The sequence below is a fragment of the Schistocerca piceifrons genome, chromosome 1 (genome assembly GCF_021461385.2).
Source record: "Schistocerca piceifrons isolate TAMUIC-IGC-003096 chromosome 1, iqSchPice1.1, whole genome shotgun sequence".
Taxonomy (NCBI): Eukaryota; Metazoa; Arthropoda; class Insecta; order Orthoptera; family Acrididae; genus Schistocerca; species Schistocerca piceifrons.
Window position 1 is genome coordinate 1,143,851,440 of NC_060138.1, and position 23,924 is coordinate 1,143,875,363.

The 23,924-nt window shown below is 41.5% G+C and overlaps 1 protein-coding gene across 2 annotated transcripts in view; it reads right to left on the bottom strand.

Moving 5' to 3' along the window:
• The window catches only part of LOC124780939 (28S ribosomal protein S31, mitochondrial), a 250,757-nt gene that overhangs the window by 44,756 nt on the left and 182,077 nt on the right, over positions 1–23,924 (bottom strand). Inside the window, exon 1 of one of the 2 annotated variants that reach the window (XM_047253817.1) lies at positions 16,948–17,098. The exons of the other annotated variant lie outside the window; for it this stretch is intronic. The gene's annotated coding sequence lies outside the window, so the exon portion shown is untranslated. Of the gene's footprint in view, positions 1–16,947; positions 17,099–23,924 lie in introns of those variants that run through there. 2 annotated transcript variants of the gene reach the window in all.

Genomic DNA, 23,924 nt, shown 5'->3' on the forward strand with positions numbered 1-23,924 from the left:
AAAAAATCTACTCACCAAGCAGTGGCAGAACACACACATAAAAGATTGTTGTAATTTGCAAACTTTCGTGCCAGTGGCTCCTTCTTCCAGCAGAAGGGTTGAAGAGGAAGCAAGAGGGGTGAAGGAAAAGGACTGGAGAGGTCTAGGAAAAGGGGTAGATTTCAGGCAAGTCACCCAGAACCTCGGGTCAGGGGAGACTTACTGTATGAGATGAGAAGAAAAGACTGACTGTTGGGGACTGCATCAGATGAGTTTTGAAAACCTGGGAGCTTAAAGATGGAAGACAGGGTAATACACAGACAGAGATTACTGGCTTAAACATCATGCATGAGTTAATAAGAGTGAAAAGCTAAGTGCATCGTATGTAACATAGGCGGGAGGGGGCAGTGAAAAATAGGGGGAACGATGTAGAAAACTAAAACAGAGTGAAGCACAGGGTACTTACAGTGAAGCAATGCTGAGACGGAAGAAATTAATGTAAATTGAGGCCAGGTGGGTGGTGAGAACCAAGGACATGTTGCAGCGCTAGTTCCCACCTGCAGAGCTCTGAGAAACTGGTGTCTGTAGGAAGAATCCAGAAGGTGCGTGTGGTGCAACAGGTGCCAAAGTGACAAATGTCATGTTGTAGAGCGTGCTCTGCAACAGGATACTGTGAATTGCCAGTATACACCCTCTGCCTATGCCCATTCATCCTAATTGATAATTTGGTAGTAGTCATGCCAATGTAGAAGGCCGAACAGTGTTTACGTAACAGCTGGTATATGACATGTAGCTCTCCATTTGATAGAATATGTTTTGTCAGTTACAGGGCTGTTATAGATGGTGGTAGGAGGGTGCATAGGGCAAGTCTTGCAGCAGGGACAGTCACAAAGGTAAGAACCATAGGGTAGGGAGATGGGTGCAGAAGGAGCATAGGGTCTAACATTAATACTGCAGAGATTGGGAGCACGGCAGAAAGCTATTTTAGGTGTGGTGAGCAAAATTTCAGACAGAATGGATCTCATTTCAGGGTATGATTTTAGGAAGTCATGCCCCTGTTGAAGTAGCTGATTAACACATTTGAGACCAGGGTAATACTGAGTCACCAATAGTGTCCTCCGAAGCTGTTTTTTTGGAGGGATCAGCAGAACTAGGACTGGATGTGATAGCCCGGGAAATCTGCTTTTTAACTAGGCTGGTGGAGTAGTTACGTGCAGTGAAGGCTGAGGTGAGAATGGTGGTGTACTGCTGTAAAGAGTCTGCATCCGAACAAATACATTTACCTCAGATGCCAAGGCTGTATGGGAGGGAACGGTTGACATGGAAAGGATGGCAACTGTCAAAATGTAAGTACTATTGTTTGTTGGTAGGTTAGGATGAATGGGAACAGGCAGATGATGTAACTGGTAACTTGCAATATCCTGCTGCAAAGCATGCTCTATAACATGACATTTGTGACCTCTGCGCCTGTTTCACCACATGCGCCATCTGGATTCTTCCCCCGGACACCAGTTTCTCAGAACTCCGCAGGTGAGAACTAGCACTACAACATGTCCTTAGTTCTCACCATCCACCTGGCCTTAATTTATGTTAATTTCTTCTGTCTCAGCATTTCTTCACTGTAACTACTCTTTGCTTAGTTTTCTACATCTTTCATTGTCTTTCCCGCCTATTTTTCACCGCCACCCCCTTCCACCACTGTTATGTACAATGCACTTAGCTTTTCACTCTTATTAACTCATGCATGATGTTTAAGCTGTACTCTCTTTTGTGTACTACCCAGTCTTCTACCTTTTAAGCTCTCAGTATTCAAATCTCATCCAATGCAGTCCCCACCAATCAGTCATTCCTTCTCATCCTGTACGGTAAGTCTCCCCTGACCCACGATTCTGGGTGACTTTCCCGAAATCTACCCCTTTTCCTAGACCTATCCAGGCCTTTTCCTTCACCCCTCTTCCTTCCCCTTCAACCTTCAGCCTGAAGAAGGAATTACAACAGTCTTTTATGTGTATGTTCTGCCACTGCTTGGTGAGTAGATTTTTTATCTATCCAATTAAATAATTTTGTTAATAATTAATTGTTCTTGTTGTTATAAACCTTATATGTGCAAGCGTGACCGATTTGACTCATTGGTCCAATCATAGTGGCTGTTTGTATGTTCTTGATGGAAACACAGTCCAGTATCTTCTCGTTGAGTCTGACCCTTAAATATGCATATCCTGAAAACAGCTGCCAGGCCTCAAATTTCAGGATCTCTTCCACAGCTCTGGGTGGTGAATGCTACATCTATTAAGATGTATGGTACCACAACTTGGGTTTACATGTAGGTGGGATAGGAATCAGCAAATGGACAGCACAAGGGAAATGGTTGCTTGAGTACGAGTTGCAGAGAATGGATGACTCGACATGATGGGCAAACTGGGCAGTGCAAAACGAGAGGTAAAAATGTGAGTCAGTGTGTGTGGAGTCTGAAAGAGACATTGGTGCTCCAGTGTTAAGGGAGATGAGTTTGAGTTGATTGAGAAGGTCAGCCAAGAGAGCACCTCTCAGGCTGGTTCTGGAGGATCACCAAAGTGGATCGTGCACATTAAAGTCACCGAGCAGCAAAAAGGGGTGCCCAATAAAGTGGAGGAAGTCTGCCCTAGTGACACCAAATGACAGAGCAATGGGAATGGTACAAAGAGAAAAGGTGAAGCAAGGACGGAAAATGCGGACTGCAACAGCTTGCAGCCAGGTGTTTAGTGAAATGGTTTGGACTACAAACATCATCCCAGATAAGCAGCATTATGCCCCCATGAAATGGAATGCTGTCCTCGGAGGGAAGGTTAAAGCTGACTGGAAAGAAATGCTACAGGTCAAAGCAGTTGCGATGGAACAATTTTGTTTCAACTGAAGGGTTGTCACTGCAGCAGCTGCTAAGTGCCAGCCTTTGAAGACTCATTGCTACAGGGTGCAGAGGCTGGATGATCCAGCTCCTTGGGATCTACGGGGGCATTGGCATTCTCGCTGGGTCAGCCTGCAGATTCCAGAACAGAAAAATGGTTGGCAGAGCACACAGGCGAAACAGAGGTCAGTCGGGTGAGAGTATCATGAGGTGACACCACTGAAGAGGACGTCTGAGTCACTGAAGGAGAAGACCATTTGCCTTTTTATGATTTATTGGAGCCTTTGCGGTTGGTAAATGAAGAATCAGATGTTTGATGGCTGGAGGGATGTAAAAAGTTTTTGCAGGAGTATTCTTTCCGGCCTGCCGGTTGCGTAGAAGGTGATTTCGCTGCCAGAGGTGAAAATTTGGGGGCTTGTTGCACAGCTGGGGGAGAAGGAGATGAGGATGCTACCATGACACTGGGTAATTTTATAAATGCAGTGCTGAATTTGAGGTTGCAAGTCCGCATGGCCGTGTCCTTCATGGAGCGAGGTGTAGCAACAACAGTACTGTAAGTGCCAGATGGTAAAATGCAGGACTTTCGACTAGTCAACAACCTGTGAGCAATAGGGTAAGGCACTTTTTCCGTCACCTGGATTTCCTGGGCTGCCTGCTTCTCAAGATATACGGGACATTCTTGGGATGAGGCTGCATGGTCACCAGTGCAATTTACACGGCGGGGAGAAGGAGGTGGGCAATCACCCTCATGAGCATCCCTACTCCAAGTAACATATATGGTCGTATTTTGACAGGACATTTGAGTGTTGTTGTAATGTTGACACTGGTAGCAGTGCATTACGTTCGGAATGTAGTCAGACCCTGATGACTTCATAGTCTGCTTTGGTCTTTGATGGAAGCACTATTCTATCAAACATGAGAAAAAGAGTGCATGTAGGCACTGAGGATGCAGCAACCCTTTTCATGACCCAATGGACTGCAGTGACACCTTGATCAGAGAGGTGAGTTTGGATTTCTCCCTTGGTCAGACAATCGTGCTGCCTAGTGTAAATAAGGTATTCTATCTGGACATCACAACTGGGGAAATGTTGTTCGTCAAAGGTCGCCAGGGAGGAGTAAAGCCTCCAGTCGAGCATAGAGAGCTGCCAGTTGGGTTTACATGTGTAGGTGGGGTAGGAGTCAGCAAACGGACAACACACAGGAAATGGTCGCTCGAGTACGAGTCAGAGAAAATGGACCACTCTAGATGATGGGCAAGCTGGGCAGTGCAGAATGAGTGATCCAAAAGTGAATAAGAGTGCATGGAATATGAAAGTAACATGGGTGCTCCAGTGTTAAGGCAGATGAGGTTGAATTGATTGAGAAGGCCAGCCAAGAGGGCACCTCTCGGACAGGTTCTGGAAGAGTCCCAAGGGGATGGTACACATTGAAGTCACTGAGCAGTGAAAAGGGAAGAGGGAGTTGCCCAATAAGATGAAGGAAGTCTGCACTAGTGACACCGAGTGACAGAGGAATGTAGATGGTACAAAGAGATAAAGTGATTGTCCTGTCAAAACCCGGCCATATTTGTTGGTTGTAGTTGTGATGCTCATGAGGGTGTGAAGGTGACTGCCTGCCTCCTTCTCCCTGCTGTTTCAATTGCAATGGTGACCATGCAGCCTCATCCCAAGAATGAGTGAGCAGTCCTGGAGATCCGGGTGAAGGGAAAAGTGCCTTACGCTGTTGCTCGCAAGTTGTTGGCTAGTCAAAAGCCTCGCATTTCACTTAAAATACAGTTCTTGCTTCACCTCGCTCCCCGAAGGGCACAGCCATGCAGACCTCAAATTCAGCACTGCAGTTGTAAAATCATCCAGTGTCATGGTAGCAGCATGGTCTCCTTCTTCTCCAGCTGTGCAACAAGCCCCCAGATTTGCACCTCTGACAGCAAACACACCTTCTACACAACCGCCAGGCTGGAAAGGACACAAGGAATACTCCTGTGAAGACTTTTTACATCCCTCCAGCCAACAAACATTTGGTTCTTCATCTACCAACTGCAAAGGCTCCAAGAAATCAAACAAAAGCAAATGGTCTTCTCCTTCATTGACTTGGAGATTCTCTTCAATTGTGTCGCTGCATGACACCCTCACCTGGCCGACCTGTATTTCACCGGTGCGCACAACCAACCATTTTTCTGCCCTGGAATCTGCAGGCTGACCCAGTGAGAATGCTGACCTCTCTGTAGATCTCATGGAGCAGGATCCTCCAGACTCTGTGCCCTATAGCCCTAGTGACCTAGCAACACCCACTCATTTTCTGCCTCCAGGAAAAAAATTGCGCCCTTGTGACTGCTTTGACCCTTTGCATTTCTTGCCAGTCCGCTTTGACCTTCCCCATCTCATGGGGAAGTCATGCAACTCATCCGGGATGACGTTTGTAGCCAATCTATGTGAAGAATTCAGTGTTCAATAGGTCTTGACGCAAACAGGATTGCCTTGGAGGAGCTAAGCCCCTGGCTGTTGTAGTGCTTAAGAATCACAATTAGTCTCCAAAAGCAAAATGACACTGTGTAAAGAAGGGCAGGCAATTTCATCAATACCTTTCTGAATATAAAGAGGATTACCAGTAGCAAAGGACTGAGCCCCTTCAGAACATGATGCCATGTGGAACCAAGGTGCAGTTGAGAGAGTCTTGGAATCTTTAGCCTCATTCCACTTACATTTAGTAGACGTAGACTGAGGTGGTGATTGGCTCATTGCTGGAAAATCTCCCATGATTGCCAGCATCTCCAATGGTGTGCCCCTCTCAGAGGTGGGCTGAACCATCTTAAGTGACTGTTCACACCTCAGCTAACATCTCCTGCACTCCTGTCAGAGGGACCAATTGGCAATTTGGGAAGGTAACAGTTCAGGCAATCACCTCTACCTTTGTCTGGCCTGTACCAAGAGGTACGTGCGAACCCTACCTGTCAATATGGGAAAGTATCAAGAGCAGTGAACAAGTGTGTTCAATAATGATTACCCAGTCACCTGTTATGCAGCAGACATGTGGGCTGGCCTTCAGGAGTGCCCAGGGAGGAAGAAGAAACAAAGAGGAACCTCAAACACCAAAGCAGAAGAAGGATACAAGATGGAGAATGAAAAAACAAATAAAGAAAAAACAGTGAAAGGACTGTTCTGATGTCAGGCTACTGAAAATACATGACACATTCCCAAAAATATACCACACGTATTCCCCAAAGGAGGGGAAAAGAATATCAGGACAGCAGACATGCAGTAAGTGAAAGGATGCTGCAAAGGCTGGGGCGCCATGGTAGCCAAGCATGAGCTCACCAGAGAGTGGTGAGCCCCCTGGGGCATCTAATTTAATGTCAAATGGACAGTGAACAACACGTGCAAGATGCAGAATCGCTTCAGACGTGATGGTGCTAGTATGTCGTTTCTTCAGTATCAAGAGCAGTGAACAAGTGTGTTCAATAATGATTTATTAGGTATAGTAAAAACAATTAACCATTGAGTATTCATTCTCACTAAGAGCGTAGTGTCAATAAAAATTTTAACAAAGTCCACAACACAAAACTTTACACAGATGGTCCTCCCTTCGATTGTACACGATCCAGTCACAATAATGTGACCACTGTCTATGTTCAATGTCAATGTACAATAACAACGCACAGATGGGAAATGGCAGCATTGGCAGTGGAGGGTATATAAAGCACGTTGAGGGAGGAAAACAGTGCAATCATCATCATAATGCGGTAATGGAGTGATTTATCTGACATCCAAAAGGGCACAATCATTAATTTTCAGGCAAAGGGTGGAAGCATTTCCTCCGTTTGTAAACTGTTTGTGTGCCTAAATATTAAAGTACACTCTGGATGGCAAAATCCTGTTAACCAAACCACGCGTTGAGGTAGCTCTGGTGGAATATGGGCCACAGGTGACAGGGGAGAACAATGGCTGATGAGCTGTATATGGGAGAAATGACGTGCAACTGTTGAGCAGCTGACCATCAAGATGAAACAAGGGGCCACCAACAGTGTCTCCTCAGCGACTGCTCAGTGAACATTGCTGCATATGGGCCTATGCAGCAGGTGCCTGCTTCCTGCACCAATACTGAATGCTGTTCATTGGTGACGAAGCCTTGGATTTGCAAGCCAGTACTGCAACTGGACATCCACTGAATGGCGACAAGTAGCCTTTTCAGATGAACCACGTTTTATGCTCCATCAGACAGATGGCCATTGGCACCGATGGCATGAAATGTCTGACAGCAAACACTCTGCAAAAATTGTTGGAAGGGTCCAGGAAGGAGGGCATTCCCTGGGTAATCTCATCATTCTGGAAGGCACAATGGAGCAACACAAGTATGCATCTATCTTTGGGAACCATTTACATCCCTAAACGCAGTTTGCTTTTCCCTTTCAGCATAAAATATGGCATCTACCGGGAAGACAATGCAATGTGTAACACAGCACGCAGTGTACATGCATGGTTCGAAGAGCACTAGATGAGTTTATCGTATTCTCGCCACCGAGCTCCCTGGATTTAACCCAATCAATGATCCATAGGACAACCTCAATTGGGCTGTTCGAGCCATGGACCTTCAACTGAGAAACCTACTGCAGCTGGCCATGGCACTGGAATCAGCAGAGCTCCACATACCAGTTGGTAACATCCAGTACCTCACAGACACTCTTCCAGCACATCCTGCAGCACTCCGCACGGCAAAAGGTAGTTATTCAGGCTTTTGAAAGGAGGTTACATTAATGTGACTGGACAGCATACATGTCGTAATCATGTTGGCACTGAAATATGCAGTATCAACAGTTAGAGAGGTTGCATATGTAGAATGTACAATGGTTCCTTCTCAAAGGTACGAACAACTGGACACTGAGGCATGCTTAAGAGAATTCTCATACCATACAAATATGTTCTTGATATCATGCAGATGACGGAAGAGTATAAGGATGGGGGTATCTGTGGCCAGTGTCAACTTCAATACATCCTCTTTGGCTGTAGTGCTGTGCCATACTTTAAAATAAAATTGTGGCACTGTTCTCCTAAATAAATTCATCGATTCAGGAGAGTAATAGGATTGTAGTCATTTGTTTATATCATTACACCCACAATGTATGGATCTACTGCTAGATGAACAGATACAGATGGCCTGCTGGACTGGGATCACAAGCAGAATGAACATTAATAGCTAATAACAGTCCTGTCTCTTCACGGAGCACAATTGCTTCAATAACTCAATTTATTGATTGTTTGGCAAGAACAAACGCCTGTGAAACTTTACAATTTGCTCACAGTCCTCATCTCATCTATTTCTGATTTGTTATTCTACTCTGGTTGTGCATCACATCATTGTGCTTGTTATAGGTGAGAAATACAGTAGAAGAAGAATGGGTAGCTTTGAGGGATGAAGTAGTGAAGGCAGCAGAGGATCAAGTAGGTAAAAAGACGAGGGCTAGTAGAAATCCTTGGGTAACAGAAGAAATATTGAATTTAATTGATGAAAGGAGAAAATATAAAAATGCAGTAAAAGAAGCAGGTAAAAAGGAATACAAACATCTCAAAAATGAGATCAACAGGAAGTGCAAAATGGCTAAGCAGGGATGGTTAGAGGACAAATGTAAGGATGTAGAGGCTTATCTCACTGTGGGTTAGATAGATACTGCTACAGGAAAATTAAAGAGACCTTTGGAAATAAGAGAACCACTTGTACCAACATCAAGAGCTCAGATGGAAACCCAGTTCTAAGCAAAGAAGGGAAAGCAGAAAGGTGGAAGGAGTATATAGAGGGTCTATACAAGGGCGATGTACTTGAGGACAATATTATGGAAATGGAAGAGGATGTAGATAAAGATGAAATTGGAGATACGATACTGCGTGAAGAGTTTGACAGAGCACTGAAAGACCTGAGTCAAAACAAGGCCCCCGGAGTAGACAACATTCCATTGGAACTACTGACGGCCTTGGGAGAGCCAGTCCTGACAAAACTCTACCATCTGGTGAGCAAGATGTATGAAACAGGCGAAATACCCTCAGACTTCAAGAAGAATATAATAATTCCAATCCCAAAGAAAGCAGGTGTTGACAGATGTGAAAAGTACCGAACAATCAGTTTAATAAGCCACAGCTGCAAAATACTAACACGAATTCTTTACAGACGAATGGAAAAACTAGTAGAAGCCGACCTCGGGGAAGATCAGTTTGGATTCCGTAGAAATACTGGAACACGTGAGGCAATACTGGCCTTACGACTTATCTTAGAAGAAAGATTAAGGAAAGGCAAACCTACGTTTCTAGCATTTGTAAACTTAGAGAAAGCTTTTGACAATGTTGACTGGAATACTCTCTTTCAAATTCTAAAGGTGGCAGGGGTAAAATACAGGGAGCGAAAGGCTATTTACAATTTGTACAGAAACCAGATGGCAGTTATAAAAGTCGAGGGACATGAAAGGGAAGCAATGGTTGGGAAGGGAGTAAGACAGGGTTGTAGCCTCTCCCCGACGTTATTCAATCTGTATATTGAGCAAGCAGTAAAGGAAACAAAAGTTTGGAGTAGGTATTAAAATCCATGGAGAAGAAATAAAAACTTTGAGGTTCGCCGATGACATTGTAATTCTGTCAGAGACAGCAAAGGACCTGGAAGAGCAGTTGAACAGAATGGATGGTGTCTTGAAGGGAGGATATAAGATGAACATAAAAAAAAGCAAAACGAGGATAATGGAATGTAGTCGAATTAAGTTGGGTGATGTTGAGGGTATTAGATTAGGAAATGAGACACTTAAAGTAGTAAAGGAGTTTTGCTATTTGGGGAGCAAAATAACTGATGATGGTCGAAGTAGAGAGGATATAAAATGTAGACTGGCAATGGAAAGGAAAGCGTTTCTGAAGAAGAGAAATTTGTTAACATCGAGTATAGATTTAAGTGTCACGAAGTCATTTCTGAAAGTATTTGTATGGAGTGTAGCCATGTATGGAAGTGAAACATGGACGGTAAATAGTTTGGACAAGAAGAGAATAGAAGCTTTCGAAATGTGGTGCTACAGAAGAATGCTGAAGATTAGATGGGTAGATCACATAACTAATGAGGAAGTATTGAATAGGATTGGGGAGAAGAGAAGTTTGTGGCACAACTTGACCGGAAGAAGGGATCGGTTGGTAGGACATGTTACGAGGCATCAAGGGATCACCAATTTAGTATTGGAGGGCAGCGTGGAGGGTAAAAATCGTAGGGGGAGACCAAGAGATGAATATACTAAGCAGATTCAGAAGGATGTAGGTTGTAGTAGGTACTGGGAGATGATGAAGCTTGTACAGGATAGAGTAGCATGCAGTGCTGCATCAAACCAGTCTCAGGACTGAAGACCACAACAACAACAACAACAACAACAACAACAACAACAACAACAACATAGGTGAGCTTATAGATTTCCCAGTTTTATCAGCATAGATGACACTGCACTGTTTTTATACCAAAGCCCATACAAACTCACAGCGATAAAGGATCTAGACTACAGCATTCTATGCGGACCAGAGTAAATCTCAGTCCTGCAGCTTCTGTGAAGCATCGGTTTATGCCTCAGGCCACCTTGACTACTTGATCCCCTGATGACATTTACATGCAGCACACAAACAACAGGACTTTTTTCTCATAGTATATTTTTGTATTTACATAAAATAGCAAATTTCATTTAAAAATTGAATTTACTCTTTATATTCAGAGTGTCCTTATGAAGCTAAATAACAAATGTTCCGCCCACATATCTAAGCCAACAACAAAAATGGAACAGTGCCAAATTTAATGCCATTTGCTTCAGAATATCCACAAATATACCACCTGCTATTGGAGAGAGGCATGCAGGATTCATAATCTGGTACAATGCATTTGGGATATGGTTGTTACATTCTACACCCTGGATGTGTTTGAGGCTTGATATCAAGGCAGTTCTGTCTGAACTTATTAAACTGAAACTTACAAGCACATGCACAATGGAGTATGAACACAAATTTGATAAGTGCAGCACAACATATTACCAATAGTCAAAAATCTCCCAGCCTATGAGTACACCATTAGTTTCAGGAGACCTGTGTTCTATTCACGAAACTGTGAATGAAGCTGTTGGAAATAAGGGAAGCTATTGAGATTGTGAAGCACCTGAAGTGTATGCAAGCTAGTGTACAGTGTATATGTGTAAGATTTAGTGTTATGCACAAGTGAAAGATTCCATGCAACAAAATCTCTGATCTATGTTTATTCTTTGTTTTCCAGTTATATTATTTACTCTGTTGTTTGTTTGCTCTTTCACTCAAATGTCATTTTGTGTTATGGGTTATTCCTAAAGTAATAAAAAGAGTTTTGCTAACCCGCAACAGTTGGTGACCCTGGCATGATGTTACGACAGTCGCCGGCATTCAACTGGACCGTTTGCACTCCGTACCATACCACCTCGCAAAAAGTACAGTTGCGTCAACCGCATTGCACACTCAATCACGTCGCGCATCTTCTGCACTACAGGGCCGCCGCGCTGCGCATCTATAGCCTACTTATCCCGCAGTACTACTACAATGGTAGATCAAGTTCCTGCACCACTAGCAGGTGCAACTGCTGGTGCAATGATAAACCATGTCACAGTAAAACCACCGCCATTCTGGCAGCAAAATCCTATGCTATGGTTTGTGCAGTTGAAAAGCCAATTTATCCTAGCACAATTCACCGCAGACCATACAAAATATAGTTATGTTGTGGCAGCACTCATCGAAGAAACGGCACTGGAGGTGCAGGATATTCTATTGTCACCACCGAGCATGGACCGATATTCGGCGATTAAGATTCATTAGATTTTTGTAGTCCGAGGCGAAAAGGCTGGAAAAACTACTTTGTAACGAAGAGTTGAGCAATCGCACACATTGCAGCTGCTGTGTCGATTATGCACGCTGGGAAGCAATGCAGTAAGCAACGACATTCTGCAAAGCATTTGGCTATCACGCCTACTTCCTGATGTGAACAGTGTGCACCGGAGATCTAGATGCACTAGCGCAAACTGCCAACAGAATATCTGAAATGTATCCATCTGTGTGCATTGCAACAGTTAGCTCACAACCGCAGACAGACAGCAACTTTACTGTGCTACAAACTCAGATCATTGAACTTGCCACACAAATCGCTGCACTGCCAACTCAGAACAACAGTCGCCAATCTCGTTGCTAGCGCTCACCTGGTAAACGCAGTCACTCACTTTTGTCTATGAAAGCATATTGGTACCACCGCCGATTTGGGTCCAAGGCAAGAAAGTATAGCCAATTTTGTGAGCAGGGACATGCAACAGGAGGTCAGTGATGATGGCCACTGACGCTCTGAATGGCAGCCGTCGATTGTTTATCACAGACCAAGGTATGAAATTACAGCTCCTAGTAGACACAGGCGCAGATGTATCAGTCTACCCATCTGCCCGTTTGCCACTTTGTAAGCGTGATGGTTACCACTTCTTTGCAGCCAGTGGTTCTACAATAGCTACATATGGTCATACCAGATTAGTATTAAACCTAGGCCTACAATCCCTGTTCAAATGGCAGTTTGTCATGGCAGACATCACACATCCTATACTGGGGGCAGATTTTCTATCTTTATATGGACTTATGCCTGACCTCCGGCATTGACGCCTGCAGACAATAGTACTAACTTAGCTTGCAGAGGACTAGTATGCCATGTGGAAGATGCTAGCGTCAGAATGATAACTGGAAAGAAATTCTCCGTTTATAAAACTTTTGAAACAGTTTCCCGAGATCATGTGTCAAGCTCCCATGCTAGCCCCCAGTGCAGCAGTCCACAGTGCACTACATTTTGACCACGCCTGGGCCACACGTTCATGCTCGACCACATCATTTAACGCCACAGAAATTGAAAGCCACACACCGTTGGGTGGCTTGTGGAGTATCAATGTAGATGTAGATGTAGATGTTAAACATGCTCGCACAGGGGATCTCTCGTCTGTCATGTAGCAGTTAGGCATCTCCCATTCATGTGGTACCGAAAAAGAACAATGGATTGTGTCCTTGTGGAGACTATCGACAGCTAAATCCAAGAATGATTCCAGACTGGTACCCCATACCACACATCGAGGATTTCACGTCCAATGTCTACGGAAGAACATATTCTCTATGCTGGACCTCGTTAGAGCTTTTTACCAGATACCCACGGCACCAGACGATGTTCCTAAGATAGCTGTATGCACAACTTTTGGGTTGTTCGAGTCCACTTGCATGCCTTTCAAGCTATGTAACGCTGCTCAGACATTCCAAAGATTTACGGATGAGGTCACACGTTACGTGGATTATTGCTATGTATACATAGACAATGTTTTGGTCATGTCACACTTGGAAGCTGAACATCTGTCACCCCTATGGCAACACTTTAACCATCTATGAGAGCATGGCCTCATTATTAATCCACCCACATGTGACTTTGGGGCAGCAGAAGTTCAATTTCTTGGCTAAATCATTAATACTTAAGGAATTCGGCCATCAAAAGAGAAGGTAGATGCAATACTTGGCTTTCCATGACCTACTACAATCAAGGAACTACGATGTTTCCTCGGTGTCACAAACTTCTATCCTCGTTTTGTCCATAACCACGCCCAACTAACTGCATCACTGAACAAATTCATACAAGGCAAACCAACATCAAAAGATTAACTTCAGTGGAATCTAGAAGCCGAAATGACATTTCCTGATTTGAAGACTGCCATCAGTAAAGCAGCACTCTTGGCGCACCCAGTACCGCAGGCGCAACTTGCTCTGATGGTTGAGGCATCCGCTTCCTCAATTGGTGCTGCACTACAAAAATGCATGGATGGACACTGGCAACCACTAGCCTTCTTTAGCAAAAAGTTGTCACCTTCACAGCAAAATTGGTCAACATATGACCATGAGCTGTATGCTGCTTACGCATCCATGAAAAAGTTCTGACACATGTTAGAGGGACAGTAGTTTGTTTTGCTAATGGATCACAAGCCACTGATATATGCTTTCTGACAACACCCAGATAAAGTTTGACCATGACAGCTTTGACATCTTGATTTTATGGTCAATTTACTACTAACATCATTCATGTCATAGAGGAACTGAACAAGCCAGCTGATGTGCTCTCACGTATAGAAGCTATTTCTGAAGCGGTGGTGAAACAATTGGATGATGAATTACGTGATTTGTTGATGTAACCGTCAGGCATGCAACTCCGCCGCATCATGCTACCACCATCAGCTATTGAGCTATATTGTGAGGTTGCCAATAACAGGCCACAGCCATTCGTTACTACAACTTCCAGCAGTAGACTATCGCTTCACTACACAACATGTCGCATCCAGGTGTTAGAAGCACAACAAACATGGTGAAGCGAGCGTGCGTCTGACCACACATGGACAGAGATTGTAAGCAATTTGTACGACAGTGCATGGCTTGTCAATGCAATAAAATTAGTAGACATGTCAGATCAACGCTTCAAAGCTTCATCCCTCCAAATCTATGGTTTGAACATGTATATTTAGATCTCAAAGTACCTCTCCCGCCGTCGGAAGGACACAATTACTTTCACACAGTTATAGACTGTTATATACGGTGGCCTGAAATATTTCCGATAAATGATATAACTGCAGAATCTGTCGCAACTGCATTCTTTTGTGGGTGGATTGCCTGTTTCGGCATACCCTTGTGAATCACAACTGACCAGGGGAGACAATTTGAATCCTATCTCTTCAAAGCACTCTCTGTCTTACTTAGCATGAAGCAAATCAGGACCACAGCGTACCAAACAGCAGCAAACTATTTAATTGAGCGTATGCACCACCAGCTCAAAGCATCGCTGCGATGCCACGATTCGCGACGGTGGACAGAGATGATACCTATCTTTCTCTTAGGTCTACGTGCACCCCTGAAAGAAGACCTCCAAGCAACTACAGCAGAGCTCATGTATGGTCAACTTATATGCCTTCCTGGTGAGTTCTTCACCAATGTACAAGATGAATCCATTGACTCATCAGAGTTTGTCAATAAGCTGCACACATGAATGACACATATGTCCAGTGGCACCAAGGGATCAGCTGAACCGCCACCCATCCATGTTCAATGAGCTACATGAATGCCACCATGGTTTTATTCGCAATGAAGTGGTACACAAGCCGCTGCAGCCACCCTATGACGGACCATATAGTGTAGTTCACAGGCAAGACAAAAAATTCACTGTTGACATAATGGGCACACCGACGGTCATCAATGATGTCGATAGACTTAAGCCAGCCTTTCGTGTAAGTACCACAGATCACGACCCAGTTGCACCCACCACAGACATGACAAGTACTTATCTACTACCTCACCATGCACTGTGAAGCAGCCGCAACGGTCGTCAGAACCCACCACCAGTATGAGACCTGTTGTCCGGTCATCAAAGCCCACCACCAGGAAACCAGCAGTTACCAGTATGCGATCTGTTGTCACCCAGTCCAGACCACATGTCAGGTTCAATGAGAAATATCAGTGACATTAGGAGGGGGGGGGGGGGCAGCTAGTAAACAGTGTATATGTGTAAGATTTAGTACTACGCACAAGTGAAATATTCCACGCAACAACATCTCTGACACTGCCTATGATCTATGTTTCTTTGTTTTCCAGCTATATTATTTATGCTGTTGTTTGTTTGCTCTTTCTCTCGAACATCATTTTGTGTTATGGGTTATTCCTAAAGTAATAAAAAGAGTTTTGCTAACCCGCGACACACCCATACAACTTGAAGAGAGAATGGTTACAAGTTAGGTCTAATGATGTCCTGACAACCAACTACCCCTGTACCAGTTCATTAAGAAACAGGTCCACAATGTGGATGCAGTTACATGAAAGATAAGAAGAAAACTAACACTGTATATGAAGCATTCTCTACAGAAAAACAGTCACTTCTGCCACCTTTTTATTAAATGACAAGCGCATCACCCACTTTCAACTTTGGATGTCCAATTAATTATGGACAGTGCTGGTGATAGTTACATGAAAAATGACTTTAGGTATTGTAAATAGAGTAACTTTTTCATAAACCATAAATCTAAAGAACAAAATGAAAACTGCTGGAAGGCTGACAAATGTGGATTATTTATTACAGTATCATTTTACTGCATAACATGGCACTGCACTCAAAAGGAGTTCATTCAAAGTGAAAGTGAAAGGTGCTTGACTGATCTCCAACAGTTTCAAACTAATTTCAGTACATCTCTATGGAAAAAGATGTATTCAGCATATGGAGACATTAAAACAACACAGTCCAAGACAGTAGGCCTTACTAGACAACACAAGTAATTCACGTACATTATGGAGACTGTTCAATGAGTGTGTGCTGAGTAATCCTGAACCTTGAGGTATAGGCATAGTATGATGTCAATAATGATGATATCACTAAGATACTCATCATGACAACAATCACAACATGGATATCAAATTTGCTGTTTCTATCTACATGGTACATTTTGGAATAGGGAAGCTAAAACAGTTAAGTCTCATGATTCTGGCTATGCTAGGTTAAACTAAATATAGATGACTTCTTCACGGTGGCTAATTTACAGTATTCATATCATGACAATATGGAAAATGGGTTATGCAAACTGAATCACATGCTACAACTAACACTGTACTAAACGGCGTGAAACATGAATGTTGGCACGATATCACACTCAGTGTGTATTAATGGCACTTGCACTATTAGTTTGATTAACATTGGAGTTTACATTCAGGATAGGTTTTGCTTTTGTATTAGTAAGACAGTAGTGGGAAAATAATGAGGATTTCTTTGAATATCTCCTAATTCTATAACATCAGTCGTGCTTATTCGGCAGGTATGCAAACTTGTGCACTCCGTGGAAATAAAAATCGAAAACTAAGAAAAAGTTTCCGGGTTCGTGATTTTTCTCTTTTCCAGAGAACAAGAAACAAAAGATTAACTAACACAGATACTCTAGGCATCACAGTCTCCTTCCCGGCACAGAGAATGCCTGGTCAGACTAAAAAAATGAGATCTGTTCGAAAACTTTGCAACGACAACAGACTGCCACTTACTTTAGTCGATCACATGTGCGACATATTCGAGTATTAAACTGCAGCGCAATTAAAACTGATGGTCAACTTCCTACTTAGTCTTACAAGGGTTAACACATATATTGCTTAATGTATTGTAAACAAAATCCAGCTGAGAAACTACTGTGTACAAAGTGATAAGCAGGAAGATACGTCTGTTACCAAAGAGATATTGCTAGAGAGTTCCATCTTTTACGACTAAATAAAAGTTTAGGATATCCCCAGCCATTGTAGTTTATTTATGTATTCTCTAACGATATTTTTAAATTGCACAACTTAAGTCTTATTTTTAAAATAATTTGGTTGCTTTGATACAATTGGCATTCCAATGCACAAGAGAACTTACTTCACAAAATTTTGAACCGACTTTCCACATGCACTGAAACGCGTCAATAGCTATTCTTGCTACCAACGCCACATGCAGAAGTTAACATCGATTACCGTACCTCAGCACAATTGCAGTACTTTGTTTGAGCACGACTCCGAACAGTTTACCACAGTTCCATAAATCTTCGACTCTGCTGGAGCGCTCGGTCGCCCCGCGATCTAGCAACATCTTTTGGTACCGTTTTCACGACATATCTAAGCTCTGTAATATATTATCATGATCATAATTAGTTTCGGCCCTGTACAGTAATCTACATATTTTTTTCTTCTTCTTCCAAGTGTCTGAACTCTTGGCCTGTTATGGACTATTCCTAGTCAAGAAGCTGTCTTGCCACCTTTTCACTGGCCGACCTAGCAACCCTGCATCGTTAGGAATGGTATTATAGTAGTGTAGTGTGGATTTTGGGACCCTCTTTGAGCCCAATGGTTGCAGACATCCAGTGCAGTTGTTTTGGTAGTTCTCTACAAGGGGGTGAAAGCTATATGGGCGAAGAGGCAACAAGCCACGTAGTTCCATTCCAGACCACTAGAGGCGCTATGGGTCAAACGAAGCTGGAATTGACCAATGAGAGCTGTCTAAACTCCAATGGTGGTTGTTTTGAAATATTCTATCGTCTTGCTCTGCACTGAAGTCTGTGGTCCTCGGTTACAGTTGTCTTTGTATTTGTTTCATATTTACATACTACTCATCTTTATTATAAACGGATTTTTTACTTTAAATTCATAAAGCTCACCGTGGAATTGAAGAAATTTCCTGCTGAAAAATGTCCACAATTAATTGTAAGACATTTAATTTTTCATTAAATAATCTCGTAGCTTATAAATCAAATGTATTCTCTTCTATCGTGAATTAAGCAGTGTTTTTTCCATTTGTTTATTTAAATAACTTTGATATGTCTGTAGTAGTTTTATTTAATGAAGACGTTTATGTTTTTTCAGAATATTCAACACAACAGATCGACGTTAATAATAATAATAATAATAATAATAATAATTTTATTGTCATTCGGCCATTACAGCAATAGACAACGTCATATACATACTAAAATACAATTAATAGTTTGAAAGAAACAACAGGTTTCTTGTTAACATTATAGTATTATATTACAGTTGATAAATTCTCTTATGTCATAGAATGGGTGGAGGACTAGCCAGTCATGAATTGTTTGTTTGAATAATTGTTCAGGTAATTCTTGAACAGATTGAGGAAGTTTATTAAATAATTTGTACCCCATGATTTCGTAGCTGTTGAGTGACTTTGACAACCTGTGGTAAGGAATATAGAGGCACCTATTCCTTCTTGTATTGTGGCTGTGTACATTTTCTCTGGTTTTTGTTTCTGGTAATTTCTTCTTCGTATAAATTAGAACATAGTATATGTACAAGTTTATAACAGTCATGATTTTCTGTTCACAGAACAATGGTTTACAGTGTGCCTTATATGCAGAACCAGTAATTATCCTAATAGCTTTTTTTTGCAGTATTAATATGTCATGTACACAGCTAGAGTTCCCCCACAAAATAATTCCATATGTTATTATACTCTGAAAGAATGAAAAATAGGATGTTCTAACATTTTTCAGGAACACAATCCATAAGTCGCCTTAACAGGTAAATAACTCTAGACAATCTACCACTAATATATTGTACATGTTGACCCCACGATAATTTATCATCAATGTATACCCCCAAAAATTTGACATAACTTGGATTGTCTGACAGAAGCTTGTGTCTAAGACTACAGACCATCTGCTGTGTTTTATTTTCATTCAGCAGGAATCCATTTGCCTTGAACCAATAGGATGCTTGGTCAATTGTCTTTGCTGCACAAGTTTTAAGGCTATTGAAATCCTCACTAGCATGAAGAAATGTTGTATCATCTGCATACAACACAGTGGTGGACTTGATAAATGACGGCAGATCATTTATCATTATCAGGAAGAAAAAGGGGCCCAGCACAGATCCCTGCGGAACACCTACCTTGACTTGCTCTATACTCGACATTTCTCTCCCTACACAAACAACTTGCTTACGATTCTGAAGATATGATTTTATTAATTTAAGGCTGTTATGTCTAATGCCATAGAATTCCAGTTTTTCTAGGAGTGGCTTATGCTTTACACAGTCAAAAGCTTTGCTTAGATCACAAAATGTGAGTTGAGCATAGCCCTTATCCTCAAACACTTGATGTAAGTATTTGACTACAAAGTCTATAGCATCCACAGTAAACAACTTTTTCCTAAAACCATACTGAGATTCACTAATTATTCCTAATTTTTCAAAATAGACAGATAGCTGTTGGTAAATTACACATTCCAGTATTTTAGAAAAAGCTGGGACTATGGAGATTGGTCTGTAACTGCAAGGTGAGTCCATATCTCCCTTTTTATATATTGGAATTACCCTAGCCATTTTGAGTTCTTCGGGAAAATATCCTTCAGATATGCATTTATTTATACAGAATGTTAAGGGGTACACAATATTGTCTATTACTTTCTTTAGTAAATTACAGGATATGTCGTATATATCTACACTGTCTGAAGATTTCATCCGTTTTACAATGCTTAGGACATGACTAGGTGAGACCTCGGAGAACATAAACGTACCTGTGTCTGTTGGTGTTCTGCAAACATTTTTGGAAAGTAACTCTGATGAATTGATATCAGGTTTGATTATAGTATTTCCTACATTTTCAACAGATTTAATAAAGAAATCATTGAATTTTTGGGGACTTGTATTAATTTTTTTGCTTCTTACATCTTTAGCAACACCATTTATTAATTTCCATGCAGCTTTGCACTTATTTGTAGAATTATCAATGGTATTGAAATTATGTGCTTTTTTGGCTTCCACGATGGCTTTTTTATACTCATTCCTGCATTTTATATAGGCTAATCTAGCATGTTCTGTTTTCTGATTGCTACATATATTGTGCAACACCATAACTTGGTTTTTCATACTTGATAATTGTTTAGTGAACCATGAATTTTGTGTGTTTGTAGCCCTATTTGTAAAGCCTTTGTCAGTTAATTTGCATTTCTTTATGGGGATATTGTCATTAAATTGTGTCAGAAATGTTTTAAAAAATCTCTCAAATAATAGTTTCCCTGACAAATCAGCAGTAAGACTATAACTTGTGTCACCATGACATTGGTTGAACCAGTCTCTCTCAGCAAGAGACTTACAGAGCTGAACAATTTTGTCATCTGTGACAGGCCTGGTGATTATAACTTTTGGGACAGGCTTAGGAATATTACTATTATCAATACAGAACCTACTTGTATAGTTTAAAGATACAGAGTCATGATCTGAAAATGGAAACGCTGTAACAGCAAATGATTCTTCTGTAGTTTCAAAGTTGACAAAAATATTGTCAAGACATGCTTTATCTCTTGTGGGCCTGTTATTGATTGAGTGAAAATTGCACTGTCTTAAAAGGTTTTTCAACTCAGTCACAGTACGTTTATGTGTTGTTATATCAAAATCTGCATTCAGATCTCCACCAATTACTATGTCATAATGCAACCACCTGGTCCCTCTTAGTACATCTAACAGCATGTCCAATTTTTCTAGAAATACATTGATGATACCCTTAGGTGACCTGTAAAGGGATACTATTACTAACTTAAGACTGTCCATAACTATACCAGTGGCTTCAAAGTTCTGTTCCTCACATAAATAATCTAGGTCCAACTTAACAATGGAGCAGCTGAATGACTGATTAATATATATTGCCACACCACCTCTTATATGCAGTTTTCTACAGTAACTATTTGCTACATTATAGTTATCAAGTTTGACAACTGTAAGTACACTCTCAGTAACCCAATGTTCACTCAGACAGAAAATATCAAATTTGTTATCTAGTCCAAAACTGTTTACAATAAATTCTTTATCTATTAGTCCTTGAACATTCAGATAGCAAATTTTAAGATCATAATTGTTGTTTATTTTAGATTGAACGTTTTGGTGAGGTGTTGTGAAATTTGTTACACTACTTATCTCCTGGGCTGCTTCATCCTGCTGCCTTCCACTAAAAAATCATTTAGACGGACAGGAGGTGCTGTTTTCCGTCTACACGTAACACTTGATGCTGCTTCTCCTGCTGCAGTTCTCATTTCTCCTTTTAGAGGCACTATAGTTACTGTTGCTGGTGAAACTTCTGCTGTTGATGCTACTGTTACTTCCTTTTCCACTGCTGCTACTGATAATGCCACTGGTGACTGTGACGCTTTACATGTTTGCACAGTTGTAATTTTTTCATCATAGGGTGTATCTGCAGATGTGTCTTCCTCATATGCTGTTGGTGCACTTTTCTTTTCTGTTGCCATTGGCAGAAAACCTGTTGCAGGTAGTGCTATTTTTACATAGGCACCCACTCCTGCTGTCTTTATCACCTGGAGAATTTCTTTCGCCAGCACTTTCTTGCCTAGGTTGTTTCTGTGCAGTCCATGTTTAGTAAAATGCTCTCTTACTGAACTCGTTGCTTCAATGAAAGTTGTGTGCACAAAACCGCTACAAATCTTCCTGAATTTCCGATTTGTCGCGATGATTTCTTTGTTTACACACGAGTCTTCTGTTAAGTCGTGTCTGTAGGGAATGTTTACAACAAATACCTTCGCCTGTGAAATTTTTCCTAGCGATTCTTTCAGTGTTCTTACAGCAAGGCTGCTTTCATTTTTATAGACATCGTTTCCCCCTCCGATTATGACACAGTTGACGTCGCTTTTCACGGAACTTTCACAGTTTTTCAGCACTTCTCGTAGAGGAGCACCAGGTTTCAAAATTCCAATCACTTTATATTCGGACTGCATATCAGACATGATTGTCGCCAGTCCCTTGCCATGACTCGTCGATAATATGTATATTTCTTCCTTCTTCTTCTCTGTTTCCTTTTTTATCTCGTGTTCAGTTTTATTACAAGTTGCTCTCTCACGATTTTTTCGTTTAATAGTATTTGATGGTAACGTGTTTCTGCTGGCACTTTTTTGTTCAACAGATCTTTCCGAGCAGTTACCTGTTACACTGAGATTTTTTGTCCGTGATTCTGAGCTGTCTGCACTTAGAACATCGTATTTATTCATTAGTGGAACACGAAAAACATTGGTATTTAAGACAGGTCGAGAGATTTTCTTAGGCCTAGTATATACACACTCTAGTTTGCCTGTTTGCGTATCTGTGGGAAGGTCCATATAGTCGATCAAACTTTTCAGCATTTCTGCATATTGTCTAGCTTTACTTAAGTCACTTTGCAGTTCTTCCCTCACACTTATTTCGAGTCCAGCGTTGCACATTTCAAATGCAGTTTCAAGACCGTTGCACTCAGTTCCACAGTCACATGTAGGCCTATGTTGACCGAGATTTGCTTCCACGAAACAACAAGAATGATACCATTTATGCGCCACTACACATATTTTAACACCTTTTATCACTTTTTTTGCACATAGCATACAATTCACTGACGGTAATTTACCGGTATTCACGGAGCGATTTGCCACTACATTCATATACGCCGCCATCTACTCCTGCAAGTTCCCCGGCTGTTCATCTGGCTATTACGTGGATTCAACGGAGAAAATTTGCAACAGGTATTTCTGCAGGTTTCCAAAACAACCCCAAGAGTTGCTTCTAAAGTGGAAGAGTGTTTGTAAACTGTCAACAGATGAGAACCGTGCTTCTTATTTTGTTTGTGAAAATCATTTTTTCGAAGAAGATTTTATGAATAGAAGTAGGCATAGGCTATACAGGGGTGTGTTTGTAAAACATTTGACAGGTGTTCCTTCTGAAATTGCCAAAATCGCTAATGAATCAGGTGACACTGCTGTTAATAGTGAATTGAGCCTACCAAGCACTAGTGGTGCTATGGCAACTGTTCATTTTACAGCTGCTAATACCAGAAGTGAAACTGGTGTTGATGAACTACAAAGCCTTAGTTGTGCTGTGGCAAGTAGTTCTTATGTAGGTGTTTGTACCAGAAGTGGATCAGGTGAAACTGGTGTTAATAGTGAATTAGACTTACCAAGCACTAGTGGTACCATGGAAAATCTTTATTATACAGGTGCCAATACCAGAAGTGAAACTGGTGTTAGAGAATTACCTGGCACTAGTTGTGCTGAGCAGAGTAATTCATTGAGTGATGCACCTCTTAAATTTTTTATCTCACCTCAAAATGAATCTGCAGATGGTGAGTACACATTCTTATCTGAAACATTTTGTAATGAGGAAAGTGAGGTTTTAGGTACAGGGGTTTCAAAAGCAGACTTAACTCCAACAAAATCAAAAATGTACAAGATTCATAGGAATACTCTGACAAGGCTATCAAAACTGAAAGCAAAGCTACATCATGAAAAATCAGAACTGAAAGCACTTAAAGATTTATATGACAGCAATACTTTCTCTGTCATAGAATCTAATTTAAACTCTGTTGCCAAAGATTTCATAAACAGGCAATTACGAAATGCTCATCGATCAGCAAATGCAAGGCGATGGTCACCCGAGGACAAAGTATTTGCTTTATCCTTATACAAACGAAGTCCCCGCCTATACAAATATTTGTCAGTTCATTTTTATCT